This window comes from Ambystoma mexicanum, chromosome 5q (assembly GCF_040938575.1).
Source record: "Ambystoma mexicanum isolate Mex_15411 chromosome 5q, UKY_AmexF1_1, whole genome shotgun sequence".
Taxonomy (NCBI): domain Eukaryota; kingdom Metazoa; phylum Chordata; class Amphibia; order Caudata; family Ambystomatidae; genus Ambystoma; species Ambystoma mexicanum.
This window is the reverse complement of record NC_090933.1, coordinates 1,315,868,117-1,315,886,582: the sequence shown is the minus strand read 5'-3', so window position 1 is coordinate 1,315,886,582 and position 18,466 is coordinate 1,315,868,117. Positions and strand designations below refer to the sequence as shown.

Below are 18,466 nucleotides of genomic sequence, written 5' to 3'. Positions count from 1 at the left end.
GCCTAGTAAGATTGTTGTTTTGTCTTCCCTTCCTTGGCTTTTCGTGCCTAGAAACACTTGTGTACAGGTGCGTTATAAATGACTTATCATATTAGAAAAGCCTGCTCTGCTAATCAATTATGTAAAACTAATTTATACTTTGCGGTTAGGAAAGAGGGTTATTATCAGATGAGAATCCTGTCCCAGTCCTGAGGACAAAATAGTAAAAAGAAGCCTGTTAACAAGAGAAGTGAAAAGAATATATAAAAGGGCATTACCCAAACCAGTTGGGGGAACACACCGAGAGTGGAAACGAGTCCCCCTAGGCGGTAGGGAAGTCACTGTATGAACAGTATAAAAGAGGAGGGAGTTTTAGACCGTCAATTCATAACTAGGAAAGCCTGATAAGGGGTCAAGATACCTCAACTCGCGAAAGCCTGAAATTGGAGACTGGGAAGTGTCTACAAGGGACGACAATGTGAGGAACCACTGCCAGAGAAAACATTCTAAATATAGGACCACAGAAAGCACGAAAACTAAGAACTGATCTCGGAGACGATTCAAGGAGACCATGTCAAGAAATATCTGTACCACAGAGAAAAGTTATAAATAAAGAGACTATCTGAAGAGAAGACCAGGCAAATATAAGAAACTCTCCTGGCCTAATTAAATTCATTGGATAAAGTGGTAGTTTCAGATAGTTAGTTTGGAAGGAGGACACGTTTACTTTGGACTTCCTGACAACTGACTAGCACGTTCCTTTAGATGGGTAGAGTATTCCCTCTACCAATAGGGAAAGATGGGCCTTTTATTTATAATTTAATTAAAGATATTTATTAATGTCCTCAGTGTGTCCAATTCCTTCTTCCGACCCACCACACAACTCGGTAGTTATGGTTATGCTGGGTACCATATTTCACTATGTAGTGCCAAGTAACCTTAAGTATAGCGCTAGCAACTCTGTAACATAACCAGTGTATTTATAAAGCTCACGTTCACCCCCGTAGGGGCATCTTGGCGCTAATAGCAGTTGTTTATTGTTACCCAACTTAATGGTACTCCTATCGACCTCGGAAGGAAGAAGGGCTGAGCGAACCTGCCAGGATTCGAACTTGTGACCATGAGGTCAAACAAAGGCCCCTGTAGTGAATGCATTAGTCCACTGAGCCACAGACCTGGCTGGTCTGGTTACGTCGGGGTACCATATTTCCCTATGTAGTTTCATGTAACTGTAAGTATAGCGGTAGCAAATCAGTAGCTCTGGATATTGTTTATTTGTAATGCGCCTATACACAAGTGTTTTGAGGTGCAACAAGGCTGGGGGGTGGGGTGGAAACAGGGGAGACGAAAAGTGATCTTACTAGGCCATGTGACATTGAGATCATGCAAGTGCAGTAACCAGAAGTGCAGGAGGAGGGGCGAAGTGCTGGAACAGGGCAGTTGGGCCCGTGATGAGGACAGGGCCGGGGAAGAGAAGGGGAACAAAGCTAAGTCCAATTGAGAGGAAAGGAATGGCCATCCAGTCATGTGCAGGCGGGGGGGGGGAGACCAGGGAGGGAAGGCGTGGTGGGTCCGGGTAGAACAAGGGCATGGGTGGACTGGACAAGGGGGCTGGTGCCCTGTAAGACTCTGAAGGAACCATGCCAGGGCAGAGGGGTAATATTGGCAGGGGAGAGGGAAGGAAAATATCAAAGGGAAGGTCTTGAGTCACTGTTCTAGGGGAGCAGGAGAGGGAGGGAAGAAGAAAAGGAGGGTCTTGAGAAGCTTCCAGAACTTAAGGCGATCCGGGTCACGAGGCCATTCCAGCTTAAGCCACCTGTGCTGTGGAGGAGAGCTCTTTCCCCTTACTCTCTGCTTGGAGAAACATCTGTTCTGCAGAGAGTTGGAGCTCAGTGACCAAAGGGCTCTAGCATGTAGATATTTCGGGAGAGAGAGTTGGGTGTAGTGGGTTCACAGGCCCCAGAAAGCCTTGTGGAACATGCAGAGGGTCTTGAATGTAATCCTTACAGCAACTGGGAGCCAGTGGTAGTGCTTGGGTTCGTGCAAGACAAAATTGCTTATTCCTGACCCCTCAAGGCCATCCTTTTTCTCGCATCGTCCCCCGCTTCTCAGCAATGGCGACCATGACTAGTTAAGGGTGAGAGGCGTACAAATGTGGGAAGGAGTGTCAAGGCTCCAGCAAGGAAAACTTGTGCCATATTGTGCAAGTACCTTGCACATAATAGCAATGCCTGAAAATGATTTGAGTGTCTTCCATTTGAATTGACCACCTGTTATCTTTAACTTTCCATTTGATACCAATAACTGTAAAAAGAATTGTACTACCCAAAAGCAGTTGGCTTTTCTGTACTTCTCCCGATGCAGTTGGAACACCAAGAATGGCACCCTGCCCTTTTATAGCACGCCCTGCGTCGCGTCTCGTGCAACGATCATCTTTGACTATTCAATAGTTGTACAACTGAATAAAACCTTAAAGTTTTAGCACCTCATTAGCAAACTATGGATACCACTTTAATTATTGACTAGCTCTCTCCTCTGAGAAAAATAATTTCTCTTTCTTTACCTATATTGAACAATCATTTTGTGAAAATCGACCATCTTATTTCCCTTTTATTACTAAAGGAAGGTGACCAGATGATTGCATGTTATCTGTACACCCCTTCTTAGTTTTGGGTATTAGCTGGTGCTAGAAGCCAAATGTTTTGCCTTAGAATATTGATAAGAGGGAGATCAGATAGGAGTGAAGGACACACAGCTTGTCTTTGTTTGGCATTTTACTGACTCAATTGACAGCCTATTGCCAGGCCAATCTCTATGGCCATTCCCACTCACTACCTACCCTTCCCCACCCAAAACGCATCCTTCTGATACCTATTTTAATTAGCTCTGTCTAGCAGCAACATCAAACGTTATGCTGTGTATATAGGGCCTACCAATGTTATTTTTGTCTGAGAATGGCTCAATTGCAGCTGTAAAGGAACCTTTGGTGTAATAAAGATACCATCACTGAGTGCGCCTTCAGCTGCTCGATTTATAAGCAATACGTCTCCTCACATCTGTTCCTTGCATTGAAGTTTTGTTTAAAAAAGCACTGGCAAAGCCAACACTTTTGGCTTGTGTATAGGATAGAACACCCAGATCTGAATCCCCTGTCCGAGTTTCCTAGCAACCCATGTAGTCTACTCTGTCGAAACTCTATGAGCCTCTGACTAGAACCCTACCTCCTAACAACAAAAGATCCAATACCCAGAAGCCCAACACCAACGTCCCCCCAAAAAACAGGAGACTTCCTCCCACTACCCAGACCAAAACTGTACCACCTCATCCGTCAAACCACCTACTCAAAGGAGGACTAATAAATGCAAGATCCCTGATAGCACATGCCACAGATATCTGTGATCTGATAGTGCTCGACAATCTGGACTTCATCGCCATCACCGAGTCCTGGCTGCACAACGCAGCAGGACCCCTACTCTCCTTAGCCATCCCAGAAGACTTTACTATATTCAGGCAAGATAGAACCAACACGCGCGGCGGTGGCATTGCCATCATCGCAAAGACCAGCTTGGATATGAGAATCTCACCTACAATAGCAGCTGACTCATGTGAATCACTTACTATCAAACTTCCACTAGCTAGCTCCCAAACTTTGACGATCCACCTCATCTACAGACCACCTGGTCCCTTAGGGACCTTCGAGGAGGATCTCCATAATTCACTCTCCAACAACCTTAAAACCTCTTCACAACTTCTTGTCCTAGGGGACTTCAATCTGGGCTTCAATGACCCTTCAGATAAAAATGCCACCATCATTGCCAATTCCCTCTCAAATCTGGGCATGACGCAAAAAACTCTTGAACCTACACATAATAAGGGAAGAATCCTTGATTGGCTAGTAGACTGCCAATATCAAAGCTATTATCCCTCAACCTTGGACAGACCACTTCTTCCTGTCATTTGAACTATCTACCTCCAGACCACCTCCACCAGCCTCCATCATGGCCCCGCCCTGCCCAACAAGAAACAAAAAGAGCATCACCAGAGACAAAGTGATCCCGGCCATTCTACCTACACTTAACGGATTAGCAGATCATCTAGACCCAGAAACACTAGTCAACGAGTACAACAAAATTATGCTAACTACCCTCGACAACATCGCACCCTTGAAACTCAGAAAAAGTAAACCCAAATCTCACCTAAATAAATGGTTTACCCCCGAACTAAAGGATTTGCGACTACTTAAGAGGAGCTGCGAAACAGCATGGAGGCTCACCCCCTCAGTAGACCATAAAATGAAACTAACAGAAATCTCCTCCCAATATAAAAAAGAAATCCATCTGGCCAAACAGAACTCCTTTAATAAGCGGATCTCCAGCGCCAATTCAAGCATGAGGGAACTATTCACCATCCTCAAAGAACTAGTCACCCATCCCCATTCCGGATACATGCACCAAAGACAAAACTTGGTGCTCCAACATTCAGCTAGCCTTATCCAATAAAATCTCCCTACTCCAAACGAAAATAACCAAAAACAAAGCCTCCCTTACTCATCATTCCAAGACTAACAACCTCATTACAGACCCTACCCCAAAGACCCAGGACACAGCCACACGGTTCATGTTTTCCAAAACATCGATTCTTGAGGTGGAGATAGTCATCCTCTCTTAAGCCGTCTAACTGCCAGGGCGATTCTTGCCCTGCCCAGCTTATAAAAGACGCAGCTAGAGATCTCTCCCCGTTCATTGCCAAACTTGTCAACTCCTCATTCACGTCCGGCACAGTACCCACCAATTTAAAACAATCCTGGGTACTACCATTGCTTAAAAAGCAAACGCTAGACCCTCTTATACCCACAAACTACCGCCCCATTACAACAGTCCCCTTCCTGCTCAAAATCCTGGATAAGATCGCCTGCAATCAAATCCAAAGTTTCCTGGAACAACATAAACTCTTAGGAGTGCGCCAATCGGGATTCCGTCCACAACATGGTACAGAGACTGCCCTTATCGACCTAAAGGCACAAATAGATGAAATAAGAGATAAAGGTAAAATGGCTCTCCTCTTGCTGCTGGACCTCTCAGCGGCATTCAACCTTGTAGACCATGGAGTACTTTGCAGCCATTTAGACTCAGCCGCACATTTTTCCAAAGAGGCCATATCTTGGATTGAATCCTTCCTCAGTGATAGGACCATGAGGGTGTTCTCCCCTTCGGCAGCGGCGGACCCAATCCCCATCCGGTGTGGAGTCCCTCAGGGCTCATGCGTCTCCCCGACTCTCTACAACATATTCACTAAGCCCCTTTTTGATGATCTGGACCATCTTGGTATCACCTACACCAACTATGCAGATGATACCCAGATTCTCCTCCCACTTTCCGGGGACTACAACAAGGATTTGGCCTTGGTGAATAGGGTGTATATCATTGTCCAGGCATGGATGGCAACCCACGGTCTATGCCTGAACGATGACAAAACAGAGTTGCTCATCCTAGGGACACATTCTAACATGAAGAAACTTAGTCAGGACTATACCTCATTTGAAATTGACAGGAACATTATCAAGGTTTCCAAAGATGTGAAGACACTTGGCTTCTATCTGGATGCCACCCTCTCTTTCGACAAGCAGGTGAAGTCATTGGCATCTGCCACCGCCTACACATGCAAGCTCATTAGAGCAGGCAAGCATTTTCTCTCCGATAACAACTGCCTTATCCTAGCGAGAGCATTAATCCTTTCGAGGCTTGATTATTGTAATGCCCTCTACATCGGAGCAAACAAATCCATTACCCACCGACTTCAAACTCTTCAAAACAATGCCCTACGAGCCGCCCTTGGTGTACCTAAAAGATCACATATTTCAAACATCAGGCGTCAAAACAACTGGTTGTCCTCCCAAAACAAAATCCACCTTAAAGTAGCATCCCTGGTTCATAAAGCCCTGAACAATGCAGCACCAAGCTATCTCCGCAATAAACTCACAAAAAGAAATCACTCGCGCCCTGCCAGAACTGCAAATGCCAACAGCCTCATCATTCCTAGATTCAGGTTATCTAAGGCGGGGGGTAGTAGCTTCCCGGTGCAAGCAGCTCAATTATGGAACTCATTGCCTAATCCTCTACGCGAGGCACAGCCCTTCCCTAAATTCAGAATTAACTACATCAATCTGCTAAGGACTGCCAATGAATAGCCTATTGGCGCCCACTTATCCTTCACCCCACCCTAGAACATACATTTCATCATGATCTTATGGTCCCACTCACTTTGCCCACCTGACCGATGAGCTTTCGCCCACACAGTACCTGTACATAGACTGTCTTGATCATATTTTGTATTTATTCTGCATGTAAACCGCAACTGCTGCCTTCCTGTGATATTTTGCATTCTATATTTTGTATTTTGTATTTGTACAGTGTATGTATCCCATGACCCCACCCTGCAACCTAAGCTTCGCATTTTCTGTACTGCTGCGTCCGGCTACCTTTGGGTCTGGTGCGCATTATAAGTGAATAAAACAAACAAACATTTGGCACACACTGACATCATATGGCCAGGTACTCACAACATGTTCTAGCTGGTATCATCTTATTGCCAGGTACTAGGGCCTGGTAAATCATGAGCCCTTGTCCATACAAAAGCCAAAACAAATGGTTTTGCCAATGCTTGTTTTTGTCCTGATGAAGGTCCCCTACTACCCTACTAGCCATAGCCATAAGACACTAAGTTCGAAGTGGACGGAAACACAGCGTGTCGACAGACAACCGATTTAGATATAAATGTCACATTAGATATAACAACCTCCTTAGTGTCTTCAAATGTGTCCATTGATTTGCAATGAAGTCTATTATTTGTATTTATAAGGTTTATATAGCACTTTAATCCAAAGCGCTTTACTTTATTAAAACATGATCACAAAAAATTATGAAAAAAAAGCATATTTACAAACGTGAAACAAACCAAAGAAGCAATATGTAGAACAATTTACCTAGGTAGTAGAAAGGTGAAGGGAGGGGTGAGGAGTAAGGAAACAGAAGAGGGAGTCAATATGGGAAATATAGATGAAGTTTCAAGTGGGTAGGAGGAGGCATAGGAGGGAAAGGAGAGGGTAGGAAACGTGGGTAGGAGGGAGAATAGGAGATTTCAGGGAGGTGCAGATTTCAGCGTGCCAAGAGATTTCATCGTGCCAACTGTTTATGCTAAACAGTTGGCACAATGATGCGCACACACAGGATCCCGTGGTATTTGAATGATATACATTTTGGAGATTTTTTGTTTACATTGTTTTGTTGTAAAATAAAATATGTAATTTTGTAATAGAGGTTTGCTGACATATTAGGCATTATTTGATTAGCCTTGACTTTGTGTGTTTTTGAGAAAGTTAGGGTTGATCTAGCTCATCCTAGAATGATGGATTAAAGCAGGCTTTCGGGCCCTCTCTATTAAAGAAAGATCATTGAATCATTCAGTAAAAATGCAGGTGTCTTGACTTTGTGTTTTACAAGTGGTTGGTGGACCTGTGGCGTCGAGGTACTTCGATCTTTGTTCTGTGTTTACTTTTTCTAGTGTGTATCAATTAAAATGGATGATTTTAACAAAACACTGATGTAATGTGGGTTTTTAGGTTATAGGAAATATGTGTATTAGTTATCTTGCATACTTCTAACGTAAACACACAACGGTAATAGATTGTAAGTAATAACCAAACAATTTGGGCTTAGCTAACAATTAGCCAACAGAGAAAGATTTGCTTATAACAAATTTATGGAGTCCATTTGCATAGAATACATTAATTTGAGACCAACATTAATGTGATTTGCTTCACAGATGTCACCCCAGTTTGGTTTTTAGTTTCTCAAGTAACGTTGGTGCTCGCCACTTATTGTATACTATGATAGCGTTGCATATATACCGTCTTAGACTATATGCTTGCCAAAATGGCATCTCATGTGAGCCTACACAGACTCCCAAACCTTCCAACACTACCCAGCAGGGGAATGTCAGAAAGGCAAGTGGACATAGATCATCTGATCTGGAGAGGAGTATGCCTCGTTCTATGCATACCCAATGCAGAGTAAGAGGGCTGTGGAAGGCAACAGCACAATACAACACCTGTGAGGCCGAGGAGAGAACGAATGAGAAATCCATATCTAGGCTTCCCAGAGTCCTCCTCCCACCAACCCGTTGCTCAGGCTTCCTCCAGGATTGCCCCTACCCTGGTGGGATGCTCCATTGGGCAGACGTCCTGGGAAAAGGAAGCATTGATGGTGATAGCCAGGCACTAGAGTACAGAGAGATGGGCATGGCTGAAGGCAGCAGCAAGGTGCGGTTTAATAGACCAAGCACTAGCGGGCCAATTATTCGCAGTATTACGGCAGGCTGGTGCGATATTAATGATGCAGGGAGGCAAATGACCGGGGCCATGCACCGCCTTTACTCCTGCTAAAATTACATTGCCAACTTGTGGTAGTGTTCAGCTGTAGATTCCTGACAGCCCAGCTTAGAGCAGTTCACCAACTTGTGAAACAATGCAAGGATCTGGGAAAACCTGTGCATTACATTTGTGGTAGAGGAAGATGATAAAGATATGTCTCGTGAATGAATCAATGGTCTTTGCTATGTCGGGAGGGGACTGGGTCAAGGGCAGGAATCTGGCTCATTCTGCTTCTTAGTAAAGAACCTCAGTGATGGAGTTTTTAATTAGTTTTCACTAAGCGAGTTCAGAAGCTTGCATGTAGAGACTAGGACGGAGGGTGTTGAGGTACAGCAGGGCATTCTACTTTTTATTGCAATCGCTTATTATAGTACATTGTGGCCAGATAAATGGATCAACATTCGGGGAGTGCAGAAATTGGAATTAAGGGGACTCAAGATTGATATGTGCCACCAAGGATATGGTTATGCCAAGATTGTTAAATATTGTGGGCCTTGACAGCCTAAAAAAAGGTGTTACTTCTGGAGGGTGGTTAAGCTCACACAGGCTAAGGTGGTGGCTACACATATGACACACCTGAGAACAGATGAGGGGGAGCTTGTCTTCTAAGGATTATCCACTCTGAGCATAGAGCACTCCCAAAAACTGATTTCATTGTGTCACCTCAAACTGGTGTTTGTCCCCCATACTGGAAAGCTCAAAGGTTCTCGCATATACTGTTGTGATAGCTACCTACACTAGACACACAATACCTACACTAGACACACAATACCTACACTAGAACCACAATAAATGTAGGTCTGGCAGAGAAACAGGTGGACAGTTGGGGTGACTATGCATACTATTAACACGTACATACATCTTATTCCAGGGTTGCTGCCACGTGGGTTGCAAGAGATGCAGGCTTTGGAATTATCCCTTTTAGGTCATGGATCTGAGGGATTATGTTGAGCAGATTCCCTTGGAGTAGGTTGAGTAGAATTTCCACAGTAGATCAACAGGTATAATGTGTGTCATCACTAAATGATGTCATCAATTTGTGGATATCAATGGTGACGGGGCAACATCCCCATTAGTTACCGGGGATGTGATGAAAGCAGTTTGTGGTCACAGCACAGAGGATACAAGGGCATGCTGAAATTGGACCTACGATGCAAGGATCAGAATCCACAAAAAGGGGTCTGGGTCAGGTTGGGGGAGCCTGGTAAGTAACAGACCCATTTACACCCACTCCTTAACAGTAAAACGGAGTGTGTACCACCTCCTGAAAACAACACTGTGGTATTTTGAACAGGGAAACGGACGTGGGATCCCTCTGGCCAATTAAATTTAGTACTTAGCAAGGGGGCATTTATATAAAAATTAGGAAGGCAAATGGGGTGATATTGTGGAGTTCAGAGTCTTTCATACACTTTTTATTCCTTTGGTCTCTGACACATACTCCAAATCCATCCCTCATCTCCAGTTTATCTAGGTTTAAAGTCAATGTTTTGAATGTAGTGGCAGCATGGCCTGTGCCATTCTCACCATGGGAAGAGATTGGCGCTTTCCTTTTTTAAATCACAATTCTGTCCTTGTTTCCTCGATAGTGCTGTTTGTTGGGTTATATTTTTCATGTTTGGGCCAATACACAAGTCATCAGTGATTACATTATGGACTGGTGAAGCAGGTGACCAATTAGTGGCAAACGCCTGCTTTTTATCATTTGTGTATGGAAACTTGGTCGCTTCCATGTGCTAATTTTGTCATTTCTGAATAAATATATAAAATATGCATTTAAAATGTTTGTCACCAAGCCTGTGTTTTTCCCTAGTGTTTTGGATGCAAAACATTTCTTAATAAAAATGAATCGTATTATTCCTGCTGCCTGTTACCTCTGTTCCACTAAATGTTCCCATTGGAGCACCACTTCTTTGCCACCTATTAGGGTGCCTTTCCCCAATAGATGGCACTTCAAAGTCAAATAAGTTACTACGTGAGGAGTTAACATCACTACTACTGAGTAGAGTTATTAAATATGCTGCCTGCGATTGTGAACGTATTGAAACTAATAATGTGCTTCTCCTTTTATGTTAATAGGTGACTGCCCCAGAAATGCAAAAACAGTGATTGTTCGATTCTCTGGACTATTGCAGTGAAAAGCCTCATTGTTGGAATATGCAATTTCCAAGCATCTTAGAAGTGCGCAAATTTGGGCTCCAGTTACCTTTTCAGAGTATTTAGGAACTGGGCTGCGAAGTCTGTTGATACATTGATGGCTTCCATCCATGCAACCACTTTGTGGTAACATCCAGTATTCAAGCGTGTTCCTTCTGTAAATCCTGGGGAGAGGTATATCTAGCATGAAAATGATAATGTGTTATGTGCAGTAAGGAAAGCATTTTTCATTTGAGCTCTGAATTTGGAAAAGGTTAATCGAAAAGGCTCCTCTTAAGAGAAGGCACCTGACAAAATAAACTGGCAAGACACGTTACACGTGCACAAAATGTGTGAACAATTGCCATCTCAAGAGCATACTTACTGCCCACATGAGGACATAGGTGAAAAACCTTATCAGTGCACTGAATTTGATAACGGCATCATGCAAATGGACGTCATTATCAGCCACCAGCAAATGAATAAAGGTGAGAAACCTTATGAGTGCGTTGAATGTGGGAAAGGGTTTGTTCAGAAGGGAGCGCTTAGTAGCCACCAGAGAACACATACAGGAGAGAAGCCTTATGGGTGCACTGAATGTGGGAAAGGGTTTACTACAAAAGGAACGCTTACTATCCACCAGAGAACACATACAGGAGAGAAGCCTTATGGGTGCACTGAATGTGGGAAAGGGTTTACTACAAAAGGAAGGCTTACTATCCACCAGAGAACACATACAGGTGAGAAACAGTATGAGTGCATTGAATGTGGAAAAGGGTTTGCTCAGAAAGAACATCTTATTAATCACCAGATAACACATACAGGTGTGAAACCTTATGAGTGCACTGAATGTGGGAAAGGGTTTGCTTGGAAGGGAAATCTTTCTAGCCACCAGAACATACATACAGGTGAGAAACCTTATGAGTGCATTGAATGCGGGAAAGCGTTTGCTAGAAAGGAAGCTCTTACTGACCACCAGAGAACCCATACAGGTGCGAAGCCTTATGTGTGCACTGAATGTGGAAAACGGTTTGCTCAGAACGGACACCTTATTAGGCACCAGAGAACACATACAGGTGTGAAACCTTATGAGTGCACTGAATGTGGGAAAGGGTTTACTACAAAGCAAGAGCTTACTATCCACCAGAGAACACATACAGGTGAGAAGCCTTATGAGTGCATTGAATGTGGAAAACGGTTTGCTCAGAAAGGACACCTTATTAGGCACCAGAGAACACATACGGGTGTGAGACCTTATGAGTGCACTGAATGTGGGAAAGGGTTTGCTACAAAGGGAGTTCTTAGTAAGCACCAGAGAACACATACAGGCGAGAAACCCTATGTGTGCTCTGAATGTGGGGAAGGGTTTGCTTGGAGTGGAAATCTTACTATCCACCAGAGAACACATACAGGTGAGAAACCTTATGAGTGCATTGAATGTGGAAAAGGATTTGCTCAGAAAGAACATCTAATTAATCACCAGAGAACACATACAGGTGTGAAACCTCATTAATGCACTGAATGTGGGAATGGGTTTGTTACAAAGGGAGTTCTTAGTAAGCACCAGAGAACACATACAGGCGAGAAACCTTATTAATGCAATGAATGTGGGAATGGGTTTGCTACAAAGGGAGTTCTTAGTAAGCACCAGAGAACATACACAGGTGGGAAACCTTATGAGTGCATTGAATGTGGTAAAGGGTTTGCTTGGCAGGGACATCTTATTAGCCACCAGAGAACACATGCAGGTAAAAAAAAAAATGCCTAACTGCATTGAGTGCGGGAACTGGTTTAGTCATAAGGTACGTCTTGTTTACCAGCACTGAATCAAAAATGGTCAAATTTGTATACTCCCTTTTTGCAGTGATTCTTAATGGCCCCTCTTCAACTTTTCTCTTTCATGCAAACGCCTGGTAACAGCTGTGTAGTAGAATAGGGCCTCATTACGAGGTTGGCGGTAGCCGTCCCTGTGTGGCATGCATGGCTACCGCCACCAGCGAATGGGCAATTACTGTCCCATTACGAGTTGAATTGGCCGGTAATTGCGGGTGGCGTTGTTGGGCAGAATGGAGATGGGGAGCATGGATGAACCGTTCACACCGTACTGCCAAAGTTATAATGAGGCCCATAGTCTTGATTCTAAAATAAATAAATGGGTGTGTCTCTAACTTATAACATTGTTCATGTGCTTACCAATACATACTAATGACTATGAATGGAACTGGATAGCTGGTCTCTGGCATGCTCACGTTTAGTCATAAATGAGGAAAAAGGAACAGAGGTCATGGGATCGTGGTTCCACTACTTACACTGGCCTCAATGTCTTTTCTGGTGCAAAGCGCATAGAGGCACAGAGCCGTGCCGAGCTCCCTGACTGCAGAAATGTTTCTAGAGAACAGCTGCACTGGGATATGGATATCATAAATGAGTAAACTGTGGCAGGAAGGAATCCATTAGAAATGCCTCCACTGGTACACCCCCATAAAGTAATTTTAAATTCAACATCAACACATAGGGATTAAAATGCTGCACATTTCAATTATTTGGAGCCCTCCTGAATAATAAATATGCAGAAGGCTATATTCTCACACGGCAATTAGACTAAGCTTGGCACAACACATGTGCAAAGACTGTTTTGCCAAGGGAAAACATGGATAATGGCATCCATAAAACTGGAATCTCCAATGTTACTCTAGAAGCCCGTTTCCAAGAAATGCAGGCCTCACAAGGAGTGCCATCCTCGCTGAATGCTGCAGTGTTTCCACTTTGTGTATCGTGTTCTACAGCACCATAGTTTCCTTTTCTCCTCAGGATCCCTTGTACTGTATTACCCTTTGCCTATCTCTGTCGGAGCATTTAGGATTATTAGATGGTTCCCTAGCTTGAGGTCGACATGTAGGGGTGTGAGGGTGCATGCCCACTATTAAAGCACTAACTTAAAAGAAATTGGTTTGATGAGAAGGGCACAGAGAAGGTGTCAAATTATGCGGACATGTAATTTAGAAAAGTGACATTTTGTGAATAGAGTAGAAAGGGCAAATGCAATAGACATATCCTCTGTGTTGTGAGACAGTAAAAAGCATGAAAATTTGGAAATGCAATGGTGCCTTTCAGTCTGAAATGAGAGTTGTGGGTGTAATGATATCACAGCTGTTCTCTAAATTCCAAAAAGGAATAGTGGACATAAATGTTTATAAAATAAAGCTGGTCTTGGATAAACTGACATGTCTAATGTAAATGTCTCCCACCGGGATTCATACACTGAATACATTGCTGATGAAATTAATATTGAGCTTCAGCCTATATGTCACTGTGTTCACATTAAAAATAAATTGTTAGTAGCTCCATTTGTGTTAAATCTTTTTCCCCTACTTTAAACTGCATCCTGAAACAGGTGATTCATTTGTTTTAATTGGTGGGATCACCTCTATTCCAGATTTATGCTGGAATGTATTTATTTTTGGATTTGGAGAGTGCGCTACAGCCCACAGGCATCAAGGCGCTATAAGGACATGTAAGAGAGCTTGCTCGAGGGTTATAGGAGTGCGGCCCATGGAGAAATGCTTAATACATATTTGCTTGGTTACAGGCTAATAAGTTACCTTACAGAACAAACAGTAAATGAGTGACAGAAAGAACACAGATACGAGAATGCATAGCATGATGGGATGGGCCATTCAGACAAATAGCCTGGTTTTGATGGCCTGCCCGTAAGCTGCATGAGAATCAATTATCCTGATCGGGGCTGGGAGGGTGTTCCAAAATGTTGCAGCCATGGTTGGGAAACTGGAGCCCCCAGCACGTGCTCTACGTGAGGGAGGTGCAGTGATACGATTGTCATAAGCAGACCTAGATGGTCTGGAGGAGGTCTGTTTGGTGATCCTGTGTGCTAAGTAGGGGGGTGCCAGGCCATGAAGATCTTTATGTGTGAGGGCCAGTGCTTTAAAGACAATCCTTTCCTTGACAGGTAGCCAGTGTACCTGCCTCCTGACCCCAGAAATGTTGTCCCTGCATGAGATGTCTGTTGCGGCCCTTAAGGCATTGTTCTGAGCTATTTGGAGTTTAGCCTGATTCTTCTGGGATGTCCCAACAAAGAGGGCATTGCAATAGTCCGGCCTTGAACCAATGATGGCCCTTGCAATGGTGATGCAGTTCTGTTGGGAGAGGAGAGGCCTAATTGCATTGATCAGTAGAGTGATAGGCTGTGGAGGATGCAATGGCATTGACCTGCCTATCCATGGTAAGGCTAGGTTCGAGATACATGCCCAGAGTCTTGATTACTTGAGACACTATGATGGGAATGTTGTCTTAAACTTGGTCATTACCATGGGGGGAGTGGGTAGTGACAGAGGAGGTGGGGATAGGGGGTGGGAAAGAGGTGATCATGAAGGGAGCTGATCGTGACTGAGGATGTGGGGTCACGTGAAAGAGATGGTAATGGTTTTAGTGGATGGGTGGGAAAGAGGTGAACATGGTGGGAGGTGGTAGTGACGGAGGAGGTGGGGTAAAGAGGTAAAGAGGGGTAAAGAGGAGGTGGTGCTTGTGTTCAAATTTGCAGGGTGTGCCCTTGCCCATACCTTAATCTTTATCGGCATGAAAGGAAATTAAGATAAGTGTTTACAAATCAATGGATTGATACAAAATAGTGTAATAAATCCAGTCAAGTAAACCTACACTCTACATTTGCTGTTTTTGTATAAACATTTGCTAGCATGACCTGCCACTTTTCTTACAACAAAAGCGATGGATGAACTTTCTTTTCCATAGGATTGCGCTAACTGGAGTCCGGAATGATACTGGGACATAAGTTAGACTTGCGGAAGACTTTTGTTATAACACCAACTGGGTTGGGAAAAGGCCTCGCTGTCCCTGCACTAGCGAAGTATCCCTACCTAAACTCAAAACTAGGGATCCGCCTGTGTCCGAAGTCCAAAACAAAACCATCCTGTGTCCAAAGTACTATTCACACCCTCAAACTCTAAACAAATGAATTTTAAGGTGAAAAGGATCATGTCTTTTGGCCTTGAGTGCTTTTTATTTGTTCAAAAGAAAGGAAACCTGTAGAAGTCCCACAAAAAAAAGTCTTTCAAGTATGGGCCTCCTTGCTCCAGAGGTTCTTCTCTTCCCCTGGATTCTTCATTCCTTTTTATAGGTTACAAATATAGTTTTCACACTCCGCTGCCGGGGCGGACGTGGCGTTTAACGGGCCACCAGCCTGAGCTTTGTAGGCCCGAGCTGTGGGGTGTTAAACCTGGGTATGGATGGCTTTTTTTTCTGTTTTTGCCTGATGGGAGATGCACTCTGCGTGAGCGCATCTCTTGACCGAGGAAAAAAATGACATAAAAAATGTTGTCCGCCCTTAAAATGGAAGATGGACTAGGTCCCTTTTGGATGACAGCAGCCATTGAAAAATATGTATTTTAGAAAAATCTTGCCCGGGAAATATGGATTCTGATGGGTCAGACCGTCTTTCCTGGGTGCGAAGAACAGTTCTTGGTGTTCCCTTGGGTCAACAACAAAAGTTCTCTTCAAACTGGTTGTCTTCCTTTTTATGTGTGATTCGGAAACCTGGTACACTCTCCTGCCAGGGCTTTTCATATGTCAACTTCTGCCCACTTTTTAGCCTCACTGGCAAATATAATTGGTTTCTTATATATGGTCTTTGTCTCTTAAATGCTTGCATGTATTGACGAACTTGAAAGTCTCTCCTCTTAGAAAACTGCTTTTTCAGTCTTTCTCTGGTTTTAGAAACCATTCCTTTTTTCTCATTCTTGGCACCGCTATCAGTAATTTAAGTTTGGTGCGGCCGCCAATCCACCCTGGTTTATGGATGCACCGGTTCTTGATGGAATCTCGTTTCTTCTATGGTTTGCTGTTGATGGTCTCCTGCTGCTTTCTGCTTGCAACCGTTTCTCTGCTGTTTTCATGCTTACGGAAGCTTCTGCTGTGCTTGTCTGCTTTGCATGGGATTCCGGTGAGCAAAGCGCTATGCCCAGGAGCACTCTACTGGCTTTTTGGTGTTCAAGCTGTGTCATCCCTTCCAGCAGCCTTCTCCCTTCTGACACAGTTGGCTTCTCCAACTTCCTTCCAAACCTCAATTTGCACGGAGACTAGCAACTCTCTCCTGCCAGCAGCCTGCTTGCGTTTCTTGCTTGAGTGATTCAAATATCCCAAACTGTGAGAGATATCTGAAGGTGTCTCACCTGTTAGTCCCTGAGCATCTGTCTTCCAGGTGGCCAGGATATGGCCAACACTTTTGGAACAAGTTCCTAGGGGTGGACCAGTGTGGGGGATCTCATGGATGGGGTGGTCTTTGGGCGTGGAAGTTGAACACAGAAGGATGAGATGCGGTATCCCCTTCCTTATGACACCTTCTCCCCACCCCCCCTATAGGATACGTAGAAGCTCTACCCTTGCCCCCTTTCCAACACAAACCCTTTCTCACACTGTGAAAAACAACGGACAAACACCAGAGCCATTTTCCTGGCATGTCCCAACACAAGGGTCAGGCAATTGCCGATAAATGCACACACCCGACTGCCCTTTCCCTTCCCCACTGGGATAAAAGGCGGCTCACGAGAGCACACTTGAGCAAGTCAGAACGCACGAGGAAGCAGCCATTCCGGGACAGCAGTTAAAATGGAGAAAGGAGGAAATTACCCCTGCTCTTTTCAACCCAGACCTGCAAAACCTCAGTGAAAGGAAACATAACACTGGGAATCGCAGCTGGTGAGCGGTGTCAGATGTCAGCAGTATGTGGAACCCTCCCACACCGATTGCCAGGGTGGGGAGAAGTGGTTTCCATCGTGGTACCATCCTTGAAGCCAGAGGCGAAGGAAATGCCAATGAGTTCAGCACAGCCAGTGAGTCGGAAGAAGCGGATAGTAGACCAGACTGTGTTCGGCTCAAGGTTGCAGTGGCAACATTGTATGTGAGGATAATAGAGGTATTTTGTGAGTGAAATCGGTACCAGCAATAGAGTGGTCCAGTGTCACATGGGTGCTCGTTCGAAAGACTCAAGCTGGCACCCCTCACCTGAAATATAGAGCAAGTATTGAACTAAGAACCTTTTGGTTAGTGAAACTACAGAGACCAAGAGGCCTAGCAGAGGTGAGCGTGAAGTGTCAAAGTTGTCATACAAGGGTCAAGCCAAGCCCCTCGTACAGTGGAAAGTCTTTGACATGTTGTGAAAACAAAGTGAACTGTTATAATTGGAAAACGTGAACCTGACTGAGGGATGCCTGCCAATTGGGGTAAATAGTAAGATACCCGTGAGCATTGTGATGACAAGCATGAACCCGACTGAGGGATGTCCACAGTGAGTTTATGGTTTGAGCCAGATCGAGGGAGGCTAACTTTGAGAAAAGGATCGGACCCCGGCTGAGGGGGGACCAAGGGTGAAGAATAATTGGCCGACGTGAAGATTAATAGAAGGAACTTTTGTTTTGTGTCTATAGCTATCAGGTCCTCTGAAGCAACAGTGTTTGCTTGAGTGAGACTTGGGTACAGGAGGCCCTGATATTGTGGAAAGAAAATTTACGCTTGTGCTGGAGAAACCCTAAAGTGTGCTGTGCTCAAGAGTCCCGCCTTGTCCTGTGCTAAAAAAGTGGTGAAGGGAGACCCGGAACGTAGCATCCTGACGTATCATTTTGTGAACACTCTTTCTTTTCTTGTGAACATTATCCCACACTAGCTTGTAGCATAGCAGTAAGGATTGGCAATAGTTTTATTTTTTAGTATAGGCCCTTTTTTATCTGATTAGACTCCACTAGGACTGTATTATTATTATTATTATTGTTTGATGGTTGTAGCTTGCCCCCATCTTAGAATTAGATCAAGCATTTATCTCTCACATTTTTTACAGTTCAATAAACACCTTTGAACTGTGATCACTTGTGTCTGTCTTACTTTGAACCCATGCCT

At 44.2% G+C, this 18,466-nt stretch overlaps 1 pseudogene; it reads left to right on the top strand.

Moving 5' to 3' along the window:
- The window catches only part of LOC138498497 (zinc finger protein 850-like), a 148,247-nt pseudogene that overhangs the window by 8,715 nt on the left and 121,066 nt on the right, over positions 1-18,466 (top strand).